Below are 21584 nucleotides of genomic sequence, written 5' to 3' on the forward strand. Positions count from 1 at the left end.
TTGTGGGGCCTGTGAAGACTTGCGCTTTGAGGTGTTCCTGCAGGGGACAAGATGCGTTGCACTAGACCAGTGTGGGCTCTGTGCCTTGTCGGAGAAGCCTCCGGGACTTGCAAGGACTTGCTCTGAGATGTGCCGGCATTAAGGACAAGCTGAGTCATGCTGGGCTGAGGTCGATGGCGGGCTGCTTTGTGCTGTGTTGAGATGCATGAAGGCACCTTCAACATAACATGTTAAGTCCCTACGACTTCAATAGGAGGCAAGATGACGGACCCTTTGAGACTCCTTTGAGTCCTTGTTCCACACAATAGGCTGGAATCTGCAGGGCAACTTACAGCAGCAGACGAGTACTGGTGCAGCAACAGCAGGCCTTGGACAGCCAAACAGTCCTTAGTAAGTAGCAGGTCAATACTGCAGACCTCACAGATGAGCAGTCCCTCCTCCTGGCAGAGTCCCTGGGTCCAGACAGAGGAGATCTAAAGAGTTGGGTCTGAGGATCCACTAAGTAGGAGAAGCTTTCGGACACCTCCCCGTGCAGAAATGTCTGGTTTTCCTGCCTCCCTGCCCTAGCCCCAGCTTCTCTCGTGGTACTAAAGACTAGTGTGAAACCCTTTGCCAGTGTGTTGAGGCAGAGCCTTAGTGAGGTGCACGTATGGTAGGCAACAACTCCTCCTGCTCATCCTGATTACCCATCCTGCCAACACCTATTCCCCCTTTGTCTCATTGTCTGGGAGTAATACACAAAGATCACCCGCCAGCTACATCTAGTCATGTGACCCAGGATACAGGTTGCAGGCACCAAATGGTTAGGACAAGAAAATTCCAATGTCCTAAAAGTCCCATTTTCAGAATTGTGACTTAAAATCCGACGTTATCATTAAAGAGGCTTTTAAATTACAGTTGTTTAGATGCCAAACTTGACTTTTCTACTTGCTCCTGTATGAAAGTAATCACGTAATAAATTAAAAGTATGCTGTTCTAACAGGGAGGGAGCAAAGAGGGGAGGGGGGGCGCTAATATTTTAAAAGACTCTTGGGAAATTGCATCCTCACCGCTACTTAATATGGATATGATTGAAGGGCTTAACTTTAGTATCAAGATTAGCCCAAGAAGTTCCTTCGCAGGGCTCTTGATTTACAGATCCCCAGACTGTGTGGCAAGTATTCACCTGGATTTGTGCAATTACATTGCCCAGAAATCTTTATCATTTTCTAATTTCACTGCACTAGGGGGATTTCAATCTTGATGTGAATGACCCAAGCTCAGTAAATACAGGTGGTCTCATACCTTGTGGGTGCAAACGTGACGCAGCACGTGAAGCTTCCCACTCATAAGGCAGGAACTACTCTTGACCTTGAGTTTTCTAATCTTCCTTCTTTTTTGGAAACAGACTCCCCAAGACGAATGGCCTGGACCGACCATTATCTTATTCCTTTTTCATTTAATGTGGAAAAAGCCAGCCTGCAAGGGAGCACTCACTTTTGTTTAAAGAGAAACTGGAAGAAGCTGACAGCGGAGTTCTAATGCCGTGTTTTGCAGAACAGCCAACCATCATTAAATAATGACTCCGACATTGACACACGGTCCTTAAATAAATTCATCTCTGATGTGATAGAATCCACTGCTCCAGCTAGAGTTACTAAACCGATGAGGACATCCCCATCAGCCCTCCAGGTTCTCAGAGACACTTAGAACAAACAAAAGCAGGTGTAAACGACTGGAACATCTATGGACGGTTGAGTATGGGACTTTGGCCAAAGTGGCTTATAAGTCTGCATTGAAAGAGCTCCATAAACTAATGAGAGAGGCCAGGAGGGATTACATAGCGATGTGCATCAGTAAAGCTGATAACTCAGGAAAAGACATTTTCAAGGTTAACTCTTTTCTTAAACCACGGGACCCTTCACTTGCTCCTGGTTCATAAAAGAATTTTGTTTAAACTACTGTTCACGACCTTCAGAGAAATCCGCCGGCTCAGTCCTGTATACCTTTCAACAAGATTCAAACCATACACTACAGTGAGGACACTCAGATCCAGCGCTGCAAACCTGCTTAAACTGCCTGGCTTCAAATTGATAACTAGAGGTGGGAAATCGGCCATGGTACCTGGGGCAAAGGCCTGGAGTTGCATGCCTAAGGAACTCAGAGCAACGGAACAGGAAGATCAATTCAGAAAGGCTCTAAAGACATGGAACTTTGGAATATCAGATGCCCGTAGCTTGGCATTAATCTAGGTCCTAATCTACTACAGCTGATCTTTGTTATCTAAAGCTCCAGGAGACTCCGTTAGGAGTGGCAGCCGCGCTATATAAGCATCACCTTTCTTTTCATTTCATTGAGGTACAGCCTTCCCCCTTGCTGTGTATAAGCTTTTCGGTCTTTTTCGACAGCAACATTTGTGAAGTCTATAGCTCCTTTCACCGGCAGTAAAGACCGCTAAATCAGATGTGACCGAAAGTAAAAAACTTGAGTTCTCCCTTTCGGAATATTCTCATATAGCACAACAGGAAGCCATGGCAGAGATACAGAGATGCAATTCAGGGTCACCGGAAGACCCTTGCCCCCAAAAAATGTGGAAGAAGCTGGCGCACCTTGTTGTCCATGTGCTGTTCCATATATGGAACACATCTTTTAGCTCGGACACTTTCCCCAACATTTGAAAGCATGACATCCTCCTGCCACTTAAGAAGAAACCTAGTGTAGATTTAGGGAATTGAATAACTATAGACCAATCTCACTGTTACCAGAGCCGGCAAAAATGTTGGAAAAACTGGTGCAGTGACAACTTGCAAATTTTATTGAGAGCCAAGGTATCCTCCATGATAGCCAATCTGGTTTTTGAGCCGGTTTTAGCACAGAGACAGCGCTTTTAGAGGTGGCAGAGTCAATGAGGATGGCCACAGATTCAGGGGTTTCAACTATGCTGGTGCTCCTGGATCTGCCGGCAGCTTTCGATACGGAAGATCATTTAGTGCTGGTGCTGCGTCTGCAGGACATTGGGAGTGTAGCCCTTACCTGACTTAAGTCCTTTCTCAAAAATCACGCTCAACGGGTTTCTTTACAACCTCATCAGTCTGGATCTAAAAACTATTGGTGTGGGGTTCTTAAGGGGTCTGCGTTGAGCCCGCTCCTCTTTAATAGATACCTGGCCCCATTGTTTTCACTAATAGCCAACTGGGGCGTGAAGGCGATATGTTACATCGATGACACTCAGTTGGTGTTTACTTGTAATGAACAGTCGGTTGATTCTTTTCAGAATTTTAAAGGCTGCCTGAAGGACATCGCTCTCTGGATGAACAACAAGAAGCTGAAACTCAATGCTGAGGAAACGGAGGTATTGTTCTTCGGCAAGATACAGCCGCCTGTGGTGGTCAATGGAAATGGGCTCACCGCCCGTTCCGGCAGGCGCAATCGAGAACCTGGGAGTATAGTGGGAGGAAGACCTCTCTTTTTCCATGCAGATACAGCAAGTGACAGCATCCTGTTGCAGAAAGCTGGGACACTTGCGGAAATTCCTCCATCTGCGGCCGGAGGATTTAAGCCGGATCATAGTCCATGTCACTGTGACATCTAGGCTGGACTATGCGAGCGGCCTATACTTGGGCTTACCAGCAAACTTTATCAAGAGACTTCAAATGGTACAGAATGTGGCTGCTAGACTGACCAGATGTGTTCCATTTCGTCAGCACATCTCTCCGCATGATAAAGAGCTCCATTGGCTGCCGGTGGAAAAAAGAATTGAGTTCAAGGCCTTAATCTTAGCATTCAGGTCATTCCGTGGGAAGTGTCCCAGTTACCTGAGACAACAGTTATGCATCTACAAACAGAATCGCACTCTGAGGTCCAATGCTCAAAATCTGCTTGGTATCCCGGGAGTTAGGAAAGCCTGCCTTGGTGACAGATCGCTTACGGTGGGGGCATCCAAGCTATGGAACTCCCTGCCTAGGAGCATTCATCAGATTGAGTCAGAACCTTTATTTGGGAAAGCTGAAAAATCCTGGCACTTCAGGTCAATTTAATTTGCTCCCAGGGTTCATGCGGTGTGCACAACGGCTACGCGCCATCTATGGCCTAGCGCCGGGACACCTCTATGGAGTTAGCTGTTCTCGCTCTACAAATGGCGGTATTATTATTATTATTATTATTATTATTATTATTATTATTATTATTAAAGCTTTATTTTGTGAGGTAGAAATGGCAGTTTAAACCGCACACATAGATTGCAATGGCAATCCTGAGACAGGGAGCTGGGGAGAAAAGCTGTACTTCATAGGCAGGAGAATATATGGCACTCACCACTTTCTTGATTGTCAGTCAGATGGGAGCCCCACCTAATTTGATTATGAGAAGGGCTGGAAGAGAAGTGTAGTCAGATGTTAGCCACACCTCTGGGTTAGGTACACAGACATACACACCAAGGAGAGACTGTCTCCATCTTGATTTGTGAGAAAACAATGCATTCTCGTTCAAAAATATGCCACAGTTTGCAGGAAGTGGTCATAGCAGAGGCAGGCAGCTTCACACGTTTTTACCTAGGGTGCCTCCCTCTTGCCAGCCAAGAACTTATGATAAATATAAAATACCTGCAGGAACTCCTGAGAACACTGCCAGGAATAAAAAAAGAAGAATGACTGCTCTGCTGGACCCTTGGAATGCACCACAGAAGGCTTGCACTCAAAAGGACTGCACCTGCTGCACTCTCAATGCTCCATAAAGAAATTAGTGTGCCTGACTCAAAGACAAATCAGTGGACTCCTTGATCAGCAACAGGTACAACAGAGCTGGAAGTAGTCACCTGCAAGCCCAAAGAGAGGACAACACCAGCGGACAAGGTGCAACTGGATAATACCTAGAAATGAGAAGGTACGTTGTGGAAAATTGAGTCCTAGCCCCCAAGAGACAACCACAGTCTCCGAACTGTTAAACTGAGCTAGTGGACACTTAGTTTTCCCAAAGGAACCAAGAAACCATAAGATCGGCAAAGAGGGTGTGGGGCCAATCAAGATGCTCAAGAAGACGCTTCTGACTGGAATTCCTGCTTGCAACATAACTATCCTGACTAAATCCTGCAGAATCTGATGCCACCCCTTCCTTGGTGTGCTCATCCTGCTTCCCGCATTGTTTGGAGGCTGGGTGGGGACCCCTGTGGGCCCCGGGGACTATTTTTGGTGTCGGAGGTGAACAGCTTTGGGCTGGGCTGCCTGTGTCTGTGTCTGAGAGAGGTAGCAGCATCCCGATCGTGGGGAAGTAGCCTGATGGCGAGCTGGGAGCAGCGCTGCTCCCATCTATTATTCCCTCAGTATCGGGCAATCCCTTTTGGGACAGGAGCTGTCTAGTGTGAGTGAGGGCGACATGCAGCAGCAGTGGTGTCTGGTCCTTTTAGTTTGTGTATTGTGCCTGGAGATTCAAGGTAAATTACCAAGGCGGCCCTGATGTTGGTCAACCCCTGATCGCTGGGAAGGTGCTTGGCAATGTGATGAGCGGCATTGCTCTTCCATCCTGAGTCCCCCCTACACTTGTGAGTTCCTGGTGGTAGTGCGGGGGGGGAGGGGGGCGGGGATGAGCCCCCCGGTGAAGGCATGTTGCTGCCGGAGGACCAAGGTTGTTCATTGCAGCTATGGAGCCTAGTTCATGCTGGGATCCTGTGTCATGCCTGAGACTGCTGAGAGGAGTGCTGAGGCAGCCCTGAGGTTGTTGAGAAGTGGAGGTGGGCCCTGATCCCTGAAGAAAGGGGTTGTGCTGCGCCGGGAGTGACTCCAGGGGAGCTGCCACAAAGAGATACAGCCTAGGAGAGCACCACTGCCCAGCTGTCTGGTGTGCCCGGCATTAGACTGGTCATAGGGCCTGATTCCCTTAGCGATGCCTATATTGTGCAGGAAGGCTTTGCAGCAAGGGACTGCTGATGCCCTGAGGACTCCGGGTGGGAGACCTATGATTTAGGAGTACTGTGAGTGAGGACTGTCTGGTAATGCAGTGCCCTGTGTATCTGAAGGGGCTCCTGGGGCCGTGTGAGAAATGGAGGAGGAGAGGGCTTGCTGGGCTCATCTGCAGCTTATGACAAAGGCTGACGCAGTTATACACACAAAAATAGCTACCCTAAAGTTGTATTACGTTACGTGTCCCTAGTAGCACTACTCAATAGGAGTGCTGGGCATGTCAAGAAATGTGAAGGGCTGCCCTCACACACCACCAGGTGTTATGCTTCATCATAGGCAGCCCTCGCACTCTAATAACTTGGTTTGATAGAGAGTGGGCCTGCACCTGAAGACAGGGAGCCACTTCTAATTATTTCAGTGGGGCCCCGTGAGTAGTGAGTTAAAAACCAATGTAATCATCCAAATTGCATTTAATTGTGGGTTGTGTTTCTTGGTATTAAAATCTGGAATGTGGGAAATAGGGGACCTATTTCCGCATCACCACTGTTACCGTCAGCAACATGTTTCTGCCCATGGCTTTAATGAGTCTGCAGCACTCTTCAGGATGAAAGACGAGCTCCTGATATTGAGATATAATACTAAATATTGATTTGTTGTTAGGATGGCCTGTGTCTACCTCTAACCAACCGTGTGAATCTTAGATACCCCACCATAAGGTTTTTATTGCCCCATGGGAGAAGGGTTTAGGGACTTCTGTAGTCACACTTGCCTCAAGGTATGTACGTCGCCGTGCACCTAGATGCGACCGCTCCTTCTCCCCAACGGTGGGCTGCCTCTGCCGAAGCATGACACCTAGTGGTGTGTGAGGACAGCTCTTTAAATTTTTTTACATGCCCAGCACTTCTATTGAGAAGTGCTACTAGGGACACTGTAACATAATACAACTTTAGGGTTGCTATTTTTGTGTGTATATTGTAATTTGGAGGCAAGCTCACCCTAGATTCCCAGTAGCCTCTAGTTACCTTCCCCATATATCTCTGGGGTTATGTGTTGATATATACAAAGGCTGACGTAGACCTTACACGGAGGCCTCCAACGCTGTTTGGCTATACCCTGACAGTGAGCTAAGAGTCCTCACTAGCACCACTCTAGTGCAAGCCTTGTGGAGTGTTCGGGCCCCTGGAGAGCAACCAGACACAACAGTTTTTTTCACCCTTGAGCCTGCTAAGATGCCTCACAACCTTGGTGAAGGACAAAAGGCTAAAGCCTGCACAATCAAATAAAATTGTTAACTACAGTCACGCATTACACCCCTGCAGCCTGTTTGGAGATGGGGTGGTGAGCAGCCTGGAGGCCGGAACTGGGGAAGCGGTGAGCTCAGCCCTGTCTTATGCGGATTTGCTGGCAGCAATCCAGAACTCCCGGGATCAGATGATCACTACAATTGACTGTGTCGCAATTGATGTCAACTTAAGCCGGAAGGATCTGTGAAAGGTGGCAGACTGTGTGGTCGCCACAGAACAGCATGTGGGCACCTTACAGGAAAAGTTTTGCACCCTGCGCACCACAGTCTCTAACCTCCATAAACTGATGGTTCAACTGGACAAGCGCATAAAGTATCCAGAGGGGCGTTCCCTGAAGAACGTACGCTTTGTGGGATTCCCAGAGAGGGGGGAGGGGCAATCCACTAAACTGTTCCTGGTGGATTGGCTTACCAAGACCCTTCTTTCTTAAAACACTGTCAAAATTCTTTACAACCGAGAAGGCCCACAGCCCACTTGCTCCCCTACCACAACCTGGAGCTCCGCTGAGGGCTATAATTGTCTGCCTATTCAACTTTTGTGACCGCTATGATATTCTTCAAGGAGTCCTTTAGAAGGCCCTCCAATATTCGTAGGACATCCCATTACTATAATCCCCGATTACACATAAAGAGTACAAGAACAACAAAAAACCTTTATCAACATTAAAAAGGGCATGAGAGACCTGAACATGAAATACAGGCTGATTGTCCCTGCCAAACTTTGCATACAGAATGATGGTAATGTGTTCTTCTTCTTCAGCTCTGCAAAGACCAGTGACTGGCTGGAAACATTGCCACCACTAGTAGGAGCATGGGAAGGCAGAGCATGACTCAAGCATGCAGAGAAACTCTACCCACAACTGGCAGCAGAGGGTCCGACAGAGAAGCCTGGACGACTCCCAATGACTGGAGAAGATAGTGGTTTGTCCTGATGGCATGCTCGAGGCCATGCATGTGGTGCTGGACTCAAGGGAATCATTCTGGGAGCGCCGCAGTGACCCTGGTATCACTAGAGACAGCTCTGACTTGGAGTGATCCTTTGAGCTTCTGGTCTGACTGTGAGGACTGGGCTTCCTGTAGAGGTGGGCCTTCCAGAGTGACTTTTATGCCTCTGAGCAAAGACGATGGAGCTCATTGTTCTTAGGGAGATGAAGAGGTGGATGACTACAATATCTTGTTTTTGACTATGCTACATTTATAGCTTGTCAGCAGGAGGGGGCTATGAGAGAGACGAGTAGCCATGGGGAGCTCCTTCTCCTGAGACCTTACCTCTAGAAGAGCACAAAGTTCCACTGCTGGCAGGGCTTTAAGTGGGATGGGTCTAACCGGTACTAAGCACCAGCAGTTTTTAAGGGGGTCTCGAAACGGGTCTCTTGCGAGCTCTGTTTTGTGCCCTGGCACAGGCAGTCTATTTTTTTTTTCCAGTCTTCAGTGACAGCAGGCACATTGATCGGGCATTGCGCAATGATCTCCCAAGGGCATCCCTCCCAATACAGGCTTAAAGGGAGCGCAGATTTACTGACCCAGTGTAAGAGAAGGACTGGGTGCGAGTGTACCAAGGGGTGCAGACTGCTAGCTCCAGTGCTAGATTCAAATTGATCCAATATCATTTTGTCCACCAAATGTATCTCTCCCCAAACACCTTACACATTATATACCCTGCCCCGTCAGAAACTTGCCCCTGTTATGGAACCCTGACAGCAGACTTTCTAGATGTGGTGTGGTCCTGTGCAATGCAATCCTCTTACTGGCAGACGGTGTTGGATAGCCTTGTTGGCACATACAACTGGAGATACGACAGGTGTTGTTGGGCCTCATTCCCTCTCCCTCCAACAAGAAATTCAGTAGGAAGTTTGTCTTGCTTGATTTGCTATATGGAAACGTAGGATAGCTATAAAGTGGTTGGGTGTGGAGGCCCCAAGGTATGGATATTGGCTCACGGATGTCTCCCATTGGGCAACCGCTGAGGGAATCCAGATGAAACATGTCCGAAGGGATGACTCATGGGAAGATAATTTAAGGGCATGGTTGGCCATGTTATCTGATCTGAAATGACCCCCAACGGCTGTCTCACAGGGGCTAGGAAGGACGGGACAGCAGGGTTGGATACACGGTTCTCTTTTACCTTGATGTCAATGCCTGTTTTGTCGGTTTGCAACTATGAATCGTTAAAATGTCTTTGCAGCTATGTCCAAGAGAATGGGGGGTGGGTAGTTGGGAATTTTACTACAATGTTTTTCTGATGAATGCAGTAACCTTCAATGTAGCTTTGCTGACTTCTATCATCATCACTTGTGTCCTGTGAAACTCAATAAAGATAATTAAAAAATAAAAAGATCTGCAAAGAATAAAACTGCCTGCTAAGTTTTGCAGAAAATCTCCAGGTGGAGATTGACACAACCTTGAGAGTCAAGCTGCAGTTTTTGACTCACAAATTGGTTGACCATGCCGGTTTGTCTAGCTGAAAGCTCTGGAGCTCCTCGCCATTAATGTTGAGGACAAAGACTTCCTGAGACTCACTGAGGCATCATGCTGCAGCAGGCTGTCATTGTCGAATTGAACTTTAAATCCGAGAAGCCCAAGGATCAGCCGATGAACCCACTGACAAAGGAAAAGCTACAAGAAAAAGTCTGAAAGTAAACCTTTGACTGGGACCTAGCCCTCAACCTATCCAACTTGCTCTCCATCGTGGTCAGCCTAAACCTATGACTTTGTCCCTGTCCGGTGCAACCAGATAGCCGCAAGTGGCACTTTCAGCTTTTTGGCCCTAGAACACACAATTTTTGATTTAATTTTTAAAAATTCATCTTGGGTTCTCTAAATTGGATGTTTGTCATTTTGGTGGTTTTTTGAAAGATAAAAATATTCTCTGTTTTTGTAAATTGATGTTGGATTTGTATTGTGTTGTGTCTGTTTCTTTTTACTCCTTTACACATATGTTTCTTCAATGTTAAGCCTGACTACGCCACGCTATCAAGGGTTAAGCAAGGATTACTTTATTCAGACTTGGCCGCCAGCCGCTTTCTGCATCGCACTTCTTCTTCTCTACCTGGTTGCCCCTGGCACAAACTCCCATCCATTCCTTGAAGAACTGCTCTCCTCCTAGGAGAGCAGGACGGGGACTGGCCTTAGTGGGCTGAAAAAATGCTCTTGTCAGGCCAAGGAGTCTATGGGGGTTCTCCAGCCTGGCTGTTCAATGCAGCTGGACTGGAGAAAACAAGTACGCATGTGTATTTTGGTCAGCCTGAGGTTGTCGGCCAAACACATATGTGCACTTAGGGAAAGCACATAGCACTTCTCCTCCCATGCTCCGCCCAGACCCTCCCTGCATAAGCTGGCTCAGAGCCGTCAAATCAAAAATAAAACGATGATAGAACATCAATTAATTTTTCATTTGCTGGCTCTGAGCCAGGCAGCGAGGTGATGCTCCTCCGCCATTGCGGAGGACCCGCCACTGCCTATTCTGAATCTGGCAATATTATTAGCTGAAGGTGAAAACTCCCCCTACTACTAATCCACATTCCTGCACTAATGAAATCAGGTTTTTTGGGTCAGGGTCTCACAACTAGTTTAATACGTGTTCCTCACAAAAGCTTGTGACTGGCCTGTCTACAGGTTGTAAGATGGATGTGTGATGATATAAGTATTTTCTTCTGTCCTTGTATTACTTTATCATTCATTATGAGTAAGGGGATTATAAATAGTGATCTAGGGTATTTTTCTGTTTTTAGGGGGCACGATTGTTAATATTTAAGAGAGATGGTTTATATAAATTTGTAGAAGTGAAGTAGGTAACATACCCACATGTCTCCATATACGTCTTCACATTTCTCAAATACCCCTCCTTAGATTTTTGGGTCTAGAAAAGGCACATCAGCATGCCTTTAGGTCCATATGCTACTTGCAATTATGTTCAACCCTAAGCATTTCAATTGTAGTTGGAATCTTTTCAACTTCATTGCCTCAAATATCCCTATTTTCCACATATACATGCTGGGGTTCCTATTTTCTTGTTGCTTGAAAATGAGATTTGGAGGGCGTTAAACACCCCCATTCCAATGGTATCCCTAGCCATGCCATAAAAGTTGTAAATAACATGGAATTCAAAGTTTTATTTTCCCAACCCAAAGTAGATGAACACTTGAGTTTACCTTTTACTTGCAATTTAAACACACACTTTACTAGCACCAAAACGCCCTACATAGGCCCCTGAGTTATAATACTGGGCTTGGGGTATGTGTTCTGCAGGATATTCCCTGAGCCTGTGGCAGCTATGTTCCTGGGATTAGAACCTGAGAACTGCAGGCTACACCCACATTTTTACATCATGTCTTACCCTCTAAGCTATTTCAATAGAAACAGAGCATGTTGCTTTGAATTGCTGCAGGCTTGTTAGCTCACTGAGTTGCCTAGCTGGTCCTAAAACATTCACTTGAAGGTGACACTCAAATCTTTCTGATGCTGGCCCCCCCCCCCACCCCGAGATCTCTTCAAACTATTTGAACATACAACCTTCAGTGTAAATTTTATGTATGCATACTCATAAATCATAACTTTAGGAATACATTAACATAATGCTTAACAGGACCTTGGGGGGGTGGTGGCGGACAATGTAGTGCCAAAAGGGCAACATATACAAAGTGTTTGTTGGGACTGTGTTCGAATCTTGTCATCAAGTCCGCGCATCAACAATATCATTACAGCATGTGCTCAGTTATGGATAGCTAGGCATTCATTACAAATGACCAGGAATGATATTCATGGGGCGATACCTCTCCTGGCCATTTTAAGTTGTCGGAAATACCCATGACCCAGGAATCCAATGTCTAGGCTGCTGCAGTACTGGGGATAACTACTGAACGCAGCCTGCACCCGTTCTCCTGCAGACCAAGGAGGGTGGCAGTGGCGGCTACGCCAGTATGGCGAAGGAGCGCTGCTCCTCGCCTGCCTCAAAACATGGCAAATAAAATAGGTTTATTATTGTTTCATTTTTCAGTTCTAAGGGCCCAGCCAAGTCTTGTAGGTGGGGTCATTGAGGGAGCAGTCATGAGGGGAAGTTGTGGGCAATACTATCAGTGCCTATGTAGGTATGGCTGGCTGTCTCAGGGTGGCCAAACCGACATGCATACTGAGCTGTCTCCAATCCGAGGCTCCCAGTCTCTCAGGGAGCACAAATTCAAGGTGGTCAGGCCAATCCTAATGCAGCTCTCATGCTGCATTAGGATGATGCAGCTCTCATGCTGCAGCATGAGAGCTGCATCAGGACTGGCTACATGGGAGTTTGGGAGCCTGTGCTGCAGCGAGGACTCAGAGCAGAAGATCAACTGCAGTAGGTTAGTTATTTTTTCTCTTTTTTATGTATTTTATTCATCATCCTCTGCCTCCCACCCTCCACCCTGCCACTTGCCCGAGCACCAGCAGCTACTGGTGGCAAATACTCCTCATCCACTGTGCCCTTCCTGCCCCATCGATGACACCTTTGAAGTAGCTCCCCCACACATTCACCCTCTACTCGAAGCATGTGGTAAAAGGATGAAGAATTGGGGCCTCCTTTACGAGGCCTCTTTCGCCACAGGAGTGCCCTTTTTTATGCTGGAGTATTGCAGAATGCTGGCCAATATTTGCAAGGTAATGCAAAGCCACTCTGGTTGGTTTTTCATGGTCTTGTAAATATGGTCTCATTTCATGCAGTACACTCCATGAAAAGAGACAATCCATGGATGTTGAAGTGGGTGACCTGATCTGACCTGGTCAGATGCGGCCGCTCCCTCCTCCCGCCGCGTGGCCCGCCCCGAGTGTGCCCGGCCTCCTCCTGCTGCTGCTGAGCCCTGCCCCTGCCTCTGGACCCTGCCTGCCCTCGGTACCTGCTCGTGCTAGGCACCTGCATCGCCGCCCCTTTTCTCTGCCGCTTAGCTTCTCGTTCCGCCGTCCTGTGCACTAGTGGTATTTTATTTTTTTTATTGTTGAAGTTCTGGATTTTTCCTGATTTCTGCTCGCTTATTGTGCCGCTTGTCCCCTGCCCCACCCCGCTCCCTGCCGCTGCTCCCCCGCCGCCCCACCCACGCTCCCTCCAGCATCACTGCACCGCTGCCCCCCCCTCCCGCCACCCCGCTCCCGCCTCCCAGCTGCTCCTCCCTCGCCCCTCCCCTCCCCACTCTCCATTTATGGCAGAGTGCACGCGTACGCACAGCGTCAATGTGCAACGGGCGCGCTGATTGTGCGCCAAAGGCGCACCAAAGGCAAGCCTGTCTGCGCCCTTCTGCGCCTGGACCGCGCCCAGCGCCAGAACCCCTGGCCCCCGAAGACACCAGCCCACCCGCCAGACCTACGACGCCGCCTCCCTCAACGCACTCAACACCGGCCGGAGCCCCGGCTGCCATCGAGCCACCCCAGGACGCACCCACGGACCCTTCACCTGCCGATCATGCAAGTTCTCCTGCACCCGGACCTGCACTACACCGCCAGGCCGACCCTCAGCAGCAACCACCTGAAGTGCATCCTGCTCAACACCCGCTCCGTCCACAGACACGCCGTAGAACTCTGGAACCTCCTCGACTCTACATCCCCAGACGTCGCCTTCCTCACGGAAACATGGATGAACGCCTCCTCAGCGCCCGACATCGCCATCGCCATCCCGGACGGATACAAGATCACCCGGAGGGACCGCGTTAACCAGACGGGAGGAGGCATCGCCATCGTCCACAAGAACACCATCCGCATCACGACCAACTCCAACGACACCCTCACAGCCGCCGAACACCTGCACTTCCAGATACACCGACCCCAAGACCACCCTCAGAGGCACCCTCATCTACAGACCCCCCGGGACCACGCACACAACTCAGCGAAGACATCGCAGACTTCATCAGCCCGCACGCCCTCCCCTCCACTGCCTACATCCTCCTAGGGGACCTCAACTTCCACCAGGAGAACAACAACGACCGCAACACCACCGCCCTGCTGGACAACCTCAACAACCTCGGACTCAAGCAACTGGTGAACACCCCCACCCACTACGCCAGACACACGCTCGACCCCGTCTTCTCCTCCAGCAAGGACATCTCCTTCAGCCACGTCACCGGACTCCACTGGACGGACCACAGCTGCGTCCACTTCACCTTCAGAAGGACCACGCTCCACCACCACCCGCAACAGATTCCCCGCAGAAGCTGGAACAAGATCACAGCCGACCAGCTCGCCACATCCCTGAGCCAGAACCCTCCCGCCAGCTCAGCGAACCCCAACCAAGCTGCCAACAACCTCACAAGGTGGATCAGCAACTGCGTAGACGACCTCGCTCCACTGAAGACCCCCCCGTCAGACCCGGCAACAAGAAAGCATCCTGATTCACTGACGAACTCAAGAGCTCGAAGAAGAACTGCCGTACCCTCGAGAGAGCCTGGTGCAGAGACCCGACACCAGACAACATGACCACCCTCAAGCTCGCCACACGAAAACACCATCAGCTGATCCACACCACCAAGAAAACCGCATTCAAGGAACGACTAGAAAACAACGCCCACAACAGCAAAGAACTCTTCAACATCGTCAAAAAGCTCTCGAACCCTAGCGCCGGAAACAACGACATCACCAACTCGAAAGACCTCTGCAACTCGCTCGCCTCGTTCTTCCACAGCAAGATCGCAGACATACACAACAGTTTCAGCACACAGCCGACGCACCCAACGAACGCACCAACGCCCCCCACCACCACCCTCCGCGCCTGGACACCGGTCAACACCAAAGACATCATCCACACGATGAACTCTATCCACTCCGGATCACCTACTGACCCCTGCCCTCACCACGTCTTCAACAAAGCCGACTCCATCATCGCACCCCATCTCCGGGACATCACCAACGCCCCCCACCACCACCCTCCGTGCCTGGACACCGGTCAACACCAAAGACATCATCCACACGATGAACTCTATCCACTCCGGATCACCTACTGACCCCTGCCCTCACCACGTCTTCAACAAAGCCGACTCCATCATCGCACCCCATCTCCGGGACATCACCAATGCCTCCTTCAACACCGCCACCTTCCCGGAGAGCTGGAAGCACGCCGAACTCAGCGCCCTACTGAAGAAACTATCAGCGGACCCCACCGACCTCAAGAACAACCGCCTCATCTCGCTCCTGCCGTTTCCTGTCAAAGTCATCAAGAAGACAGTCAACAGACAGCTGGCCGCCTTCCTTGAGACAAATGGATCCCTCGACCACTCACAGTCCGGCTTCCGGGCCAGCCACAGCACTGAGACCGCCCTCATCGCAGCCACTGACGACATCCGAGCCCTGCTCGAAAACGGGGAAACGGCGGCCCATATCCTCCTGGACCTCTCCGCGGCGTTCGACACGGTCTGCCACCGCACCCTAGTACACCGCCTGCACAACTTCGGAATCCAGGAGAAGGCACTGGAGTGGATCATCTCCTTCCTCGCCGGAAGAACCCAGAGAGTCCGCCTCCCCCGTTCAGATCAGAGGCCACCGAAGTAATCTGCGACGTACCTCAAGGATCCTCACTCAGCCCCACGCTGTTCAACATCTACATGAGCCCCCTCGCGGCCATCGCACACCAACACAACCTCAACATCATCTCCTACGCCAACGACACCCAGCTGATCCTCTCCCTCACCAACGACCCAGCCACTGCCAGAGCCAACCTACATGAAGGGATGAAAGACGTAGCCGAGTGGATGACGAACAGCCACCTGAAACTGAACTCAGATAAGACGGAAGTCCTCATCCTGGGATCATCACCCTCCGCCTGGGACGACACCTGGTGGCCCCCTGCCCCCGGCAACGCACCCAAACCAACGGACCACGCACGAAACCTGGGCTTCATCCTGGACTCCTCCCTCTCGATGACCAGACAAGTCAACGCCGTCTCCTCATCATGCTTCAACATCCTACGCATGCTACGTAAGATCTTCCGGTGGATCCCCACCAAAACCAGGAAGACGGTCACCCAGGCCCTCGTCACCAGCCGACTGGACTACGGGAACACCCTTTATGCCGGAACCACAGCCAAACTCCAGAAAAGACTCCAGCGCATCTAGAACGCCTCAGCACGACTCATCATGGACATCCCCCGACACAGCCACATCTCCGGACACCTGAGAGACCTGCACTGGCTCCCCGTCAGCAAAAGAATCACGTTCCGACTCCTCACCCACGCACGCAAAACCCTCCACAACCATGGCCCCAGATACCTCAACGATCGCCTGACCTTCTACATTCCCACCCCACAGCTACGATCGACCACCCACGCCCTAGCTGCCGTTCCGCGCATCCGAAGAGTCACAAGGAGGAGGAAGATTCTTCTCCTACCTGGCTGTCAAGACGTGGAACTCCCTCCCCATCCACCTCCGCCTGACCCAAGACCACCTCTCCTTCAGGAAGCAGCTCAAGACCTGGCTTTTCGAGCAGTAGAGGACCACCCAAGTGCCATGAGAACCTCTGGGTGAGTAGCGCGCTATATAAATGCTTTGATTGATTGATTCATTGGTACGTTGCAACACTCATGGAATCTGATGGTTTTGAAAACCCTGGACTGCGTCAGATTCCTACACCTCATTAAGGGGGGCATGGAGACACAATGAGGAGAAATACCTTTATTTCTCTTTGGTTTTTTTTCTATGTGTACTGCATTTTTCAGCACACATGAAAAGAACAAAACACCTCTCATGATTGTTAATGTGCAGGAAGGTGTCCCTTCCTGCACAAAAGCAATCATTCCTGAAACTCAGGCACCCTTGCCCATGGCGCAAGGGGGCCTGCGTTGGTGCATAGCAGCCCATTTTGTGTCAGTGCAGGGGAAAAGGACAGGAATGCTCTTTATCTCATAGATGTGGCTCATTCCAGCCCTTTTCTGTTGACGCAGGAAATGCAGCAAGATTCCTTGTGGCCTGCCCTGCGCCAACCCCCGTAAATGATGCCCCTGCTTTGTAATGTCCCTTAGAAGGGGGGAAATATGCTGAATTGAGCCCAGTGTTCCCCGCTCTGCCTGTTAATCCCCCCCAGGGGTCTTCATAATACTAGTGAGCTCATATTAAGAGACGTATAGATGCACAACCTGATTCCACTTGTTTTAATCAACTTCGGAACAAATTCTGTATATCATTGCCCTACGTGAATCAAATATGGGAATCTACAGCATGTGGAGACCACTGCAGAAGGGTCAGTCGCAGTCTGTCCTATTTAATGAGAAAGTGGAACATCGTGATTCAAACCTCTACCTCACTGAAATAAATGGGGCCAAATGCATCTTGACAGTGCTGAGCTACGTGTGCGCACTGCAACCCAGAAGTTCCCTGAGACAACTCTGTGCAAGATCTTTTTTTAAGCCAGGGACTGAATCGAACCAAGTGAGCAGAGGGAGCACTAAATTAAGACTTAGGTCCTGATTCAGAGAACAGAGAATTGGTTACTCTGTCACAAACACGGCGGATATCCTGTCCGCCTTATTACAATTGCCCAAGGATATAATGCAGTTGTAATAAGGCGGAAGGGATATCCACCATGTTTGTGATTGAGTAACTCATCCGCCAATCTCTAAATCAAGGCCATAGTTTGTGAGCAGTTGTTGGTTTCTCAAGTAGCTGAATAGCTGGGATAGCACTTTCCTGCCTTCTTAGGCAGTTGTAAATGGTTGCTTGTCACAGGAACTTGCGAGGCATGTGTTGCATTTCCCTGGAAACGTGGAAGCATACGTTGACATATCTATAGTAAATAACAGAACATTAGTGTTAGAACTGGGGGTCTCTAGTTGGCAGATGTAGGTACAACTGTCCAAATAGGGACCCTTGCTTCTTGTCAGGGTAAGGAGGATACACTCTTTAGATAACCCCTGCTCACCCCCTTGGTAGCTTGGCACGAGCAGTCAGGCTTATCAAAGGCAATGTGTAAAGTATTTGTACCAATACTCACAGTAACGCAGTGAAAACAGCACAAATGGACTCCACAACAGTTTAGAAAAATAGAAGTGTTTAATCTAAACTAAACAAGACCAAAACGACAAAAATCCTACATACACAGTTCAAGATCTGGTTTTAAAAGAGTTCTTATTGGTTCCGTCAAAATAATCCACAGTTGCGTTGGAATAGTTCACAGTTGCGTCACGTTTAGCCATTAGTTGCTTTAGATGCAACACACGTTTAGCCATTAGTTCCTTTAGATGCAACAAAGTTCCAAAACAGAAGCTGGTGCGGTGGAAAACAAGTGATGCGTAACTCCTGAGACCCTGGGGAGGCGATGGGACAGCCCCGCTGGACGCAGCGGGCATATTGCGACAAATCCAGTCTTTATGAGGAGGGAGGTGATACCTTGTATGGATTCCGGTGCATAGGTTCCGTAGGGAGCGTCTCGCAAAGGCACAATGCGACGATCCTCGGGACAGCAACGATCACAGGTGCGGCGGCAATGCGCGGCGCAGCGTCGATCTTCTGCTCTCGCGGCCCCTCGATGTGATGGCTCTGCGACGATACTCCGCAAGCAAGCGATGCGGTGACCTCACCCAGCAATGACAGGCTCTGCGACGATACTTGCAGCAATGGTACTTTTCCCACACCGGAGCAATATATTCCGCAAGCGAAGGATGCTTCGGTTCTTGCAATGGCAACAGGCGCAGTGACGATCTTCGCGGCAGCGGGAATTTCCTTGCACTGATGGGGATGCCCTCCGCAAGAAAGCGATGCATAAGAATTTGCAGATAGGCTTAGTTTCTTGTTCTCCAGCTTTCCAAACAGCAGGCCACAGCCTCCAGATGCCCCTCAGTCGGATTCAGCACTCAGGAAGGGCAGAACTCTCTCAGCAGAGTTCAGGGACAGCTGGGGGGTGCACTCCTTTTGTTCCTGGGACTTCTTAACAGGAGGCCAGCTCACAACAGGCCCTTGGAGATCTCTTCAAGCAAGGGGACAATGCAACAACAAAGTCCTTCCCCTCTACTTGGCAGCAAAGCAACTGCAGGTCTGTCCAACAAAGTAACAGCAGGACAGTCTTCCTTCTTCAGTCTTCCAGCTATCTCTTTGGCAGAGGTTCCTTCTTGATTCCAGGATGATCTAATTTTCTGTAGTCAGGGGTACTGTACTTATACCCCTAAAAATCTTTGTTCCCTTTGTGCAGGAGGGCTCTGCACAAAGAACCAGAACCAGTTCTGGGTGTTCCTTGAGCACTTTGTTTTTCTGGCCTCTCCTTTCCTTTCAGAGAGAGGGCAGGGTCGTCAGCCACCCAGCAGGAGGTGGAGCCAGCATTGTGGCCCAGGTGCTATCCCCTCCCAGCACTCTAGATGCAGATGGAGCTATTCAGCTCAGGGATGGCCCACTCAGCCTCTGGGAGCCACCAAGCCCCTGTCACTCACAAACCAGACAGTCAATTCACAAACATGCCAAGGCACACAGAAAGGTCAGACAAGAGAACAGCCACTTTCTAAAAGTGCTGTTCTCAATCACAGGATTTAAAAACCACCTTTCTTAAAAGATGTGTTATTAAATTCTGAGTTCAGGGATTGTTGTAACCTGTTTCTATATATATATTAATAGTATATGTTACAAGTGCAATGGTACCTTAACATCTTTAGCACAAGCAAGTACATTATGTGTATTGGTCTGACCCTACACCCCTCCCCTCCGTAACACTTGTAACCTTCCTTAGAATGTTGATGAGAGTTGACTGTAGAACGTGACTCTGAGGATGGGCAGCGGTGAGACCAATACAGTAATAAACTGCTCTTAAATTACTTCTGTTGTCAGCAGTTAATTCGAACAAATTGGCGACGAGGCTGCTCGGGGGGCAGCTCCTGGTCTTCCCCCGTTCATTATTCGCTGCTTTATAGCCAGTCACGTCCATCTATAAGTGCCCTCAACAGACCTTGCAGCTGTCGAGATGGCGGAATGACAGTCGGCGCGGTGCTACACTGATTTATGAGGTACCAGCTAAGCCGAGAGACCTTCGAGATCTGTGCCGTGAGTAAATGAAGGCACAGGGAGTGTGATAAATTAGAAATATCAATTTAAACGGGTCAGCATAAGAATATAAATGCTATAATAAGAAAGAGACTCTTATTCTAAGAAGCGTATTATAACCCTGGTGACGCGCTTGCCAAAACTATCTTCAGTTGGGAAATGAAAAAAAAAGATTGCGATTCTGACTGACTGGAACGTGTTTACTTGTTAACATCTTTAGATTGGTTGGCGTGATATCAGCGGGCTGTGAGGAGACGAAGTGCTGCTTTGAGAGACGCTTTTGGTGTTCCTGTGTGAGACTCAAGAGTAAACAGGCTTTAAGTTAAAAAAAAAATATTGTGTGCTTCAGGAAAGCATTTCTCGTGAGAAAGAGAGGAGCGCGCAGGCATTCACTGAAGTGATTAATTACCGGCGGCGGCACGGTCAGGTTCTCAGTGAGGCGTGAAACCCCTCTCAGCTGTTCCCGCCTTGAGCGCGTGTGCGATGAGGAAAGGAAACCAGAGCGCAGGCCTTCACTGAAGTGAATATTTATTGGCAGCGGCACTGTCAGGTTCTCAGTGAGGCGTGAAACTCCTCTCAGCTGTTCCCGCCTCAAGCGCGTGTGCGATGATTTGAGGAAACCACAGGAGGGCGCATGGCATAGTGACGGCGATACAAATGATTAATAGGAAATAAAGACTTTTAAGTGGAACATATAACATTCAGGCTTCTAGAGAGAGAAGCGCAATTGAAATTTGAGGGGCTGTGTAACGGCAAGAGAAATTTCGAGCCTATTAGCATCTTTCATTTCCTACGCTGATCGGCACAGCTGTTCGGAGTTGAAGAGAAGGTTGCGCATGTAAAAAAGAGCCTAATAAGTGAACTGTTCCTCGTGCTGACAGGCACAGCATTGTAAAGACTATAAGCCTGTTAGTTGTGACAGCCTGCAGAACATTAATATGGATTGTGGTGTTATTAATATTCATACCATTTTTACAAGTTGCAGGCGGAAGGAAAGGAAGTAAAGCCATAATAATAATTGTGGGGAAGGAATTATCACTTAGAAATTCAATATCATTGAATGCATGGTAACATATGTGCAGATTTCATACTGTTGAAATATCTTAAGTGAATCTATACCTGTGTTATTGCTATTTCTACATACATAGCTTTTAAAAGTACTAGAGACTGATGTCATGGCTACTTCAATGTCAATGTCACAACCTCCACCTTTTCTGAGAGAGGATGGCGAACCGCTCACTCCCTGGAAAAATTGGGTAAAAGAGTTTGAGTCCTATTTGATAGCTATCGGGGAAGTAGATACTCATCTGTGAGGAAGTTACACATTTTACTACACAACTTGGGAAGACATGCAAGAGAAGTATATGAAAATCTACCAGAGATAGTAAGCAAGGGTGGAGAAGGAAATGTAGAGAGTGGTGATGCGCCTGATGTTTACCTAGC

This window comes from Lissotriton vulgaris, chromosome 7 (assembly GCF_964263255.1).
Source record: "Lissotriton vulgaris chromosome 7, aLisVul1.2, whole genome shotgun sequence".
In the NCBI taxonomy this organism is placed as follows: domain Eukaryota; kingdom Metazoa; phylum Chordata; class Amphibia; order Caudata; family Salamandridae; genus Lissotriton; species Lissotriton vulgaris.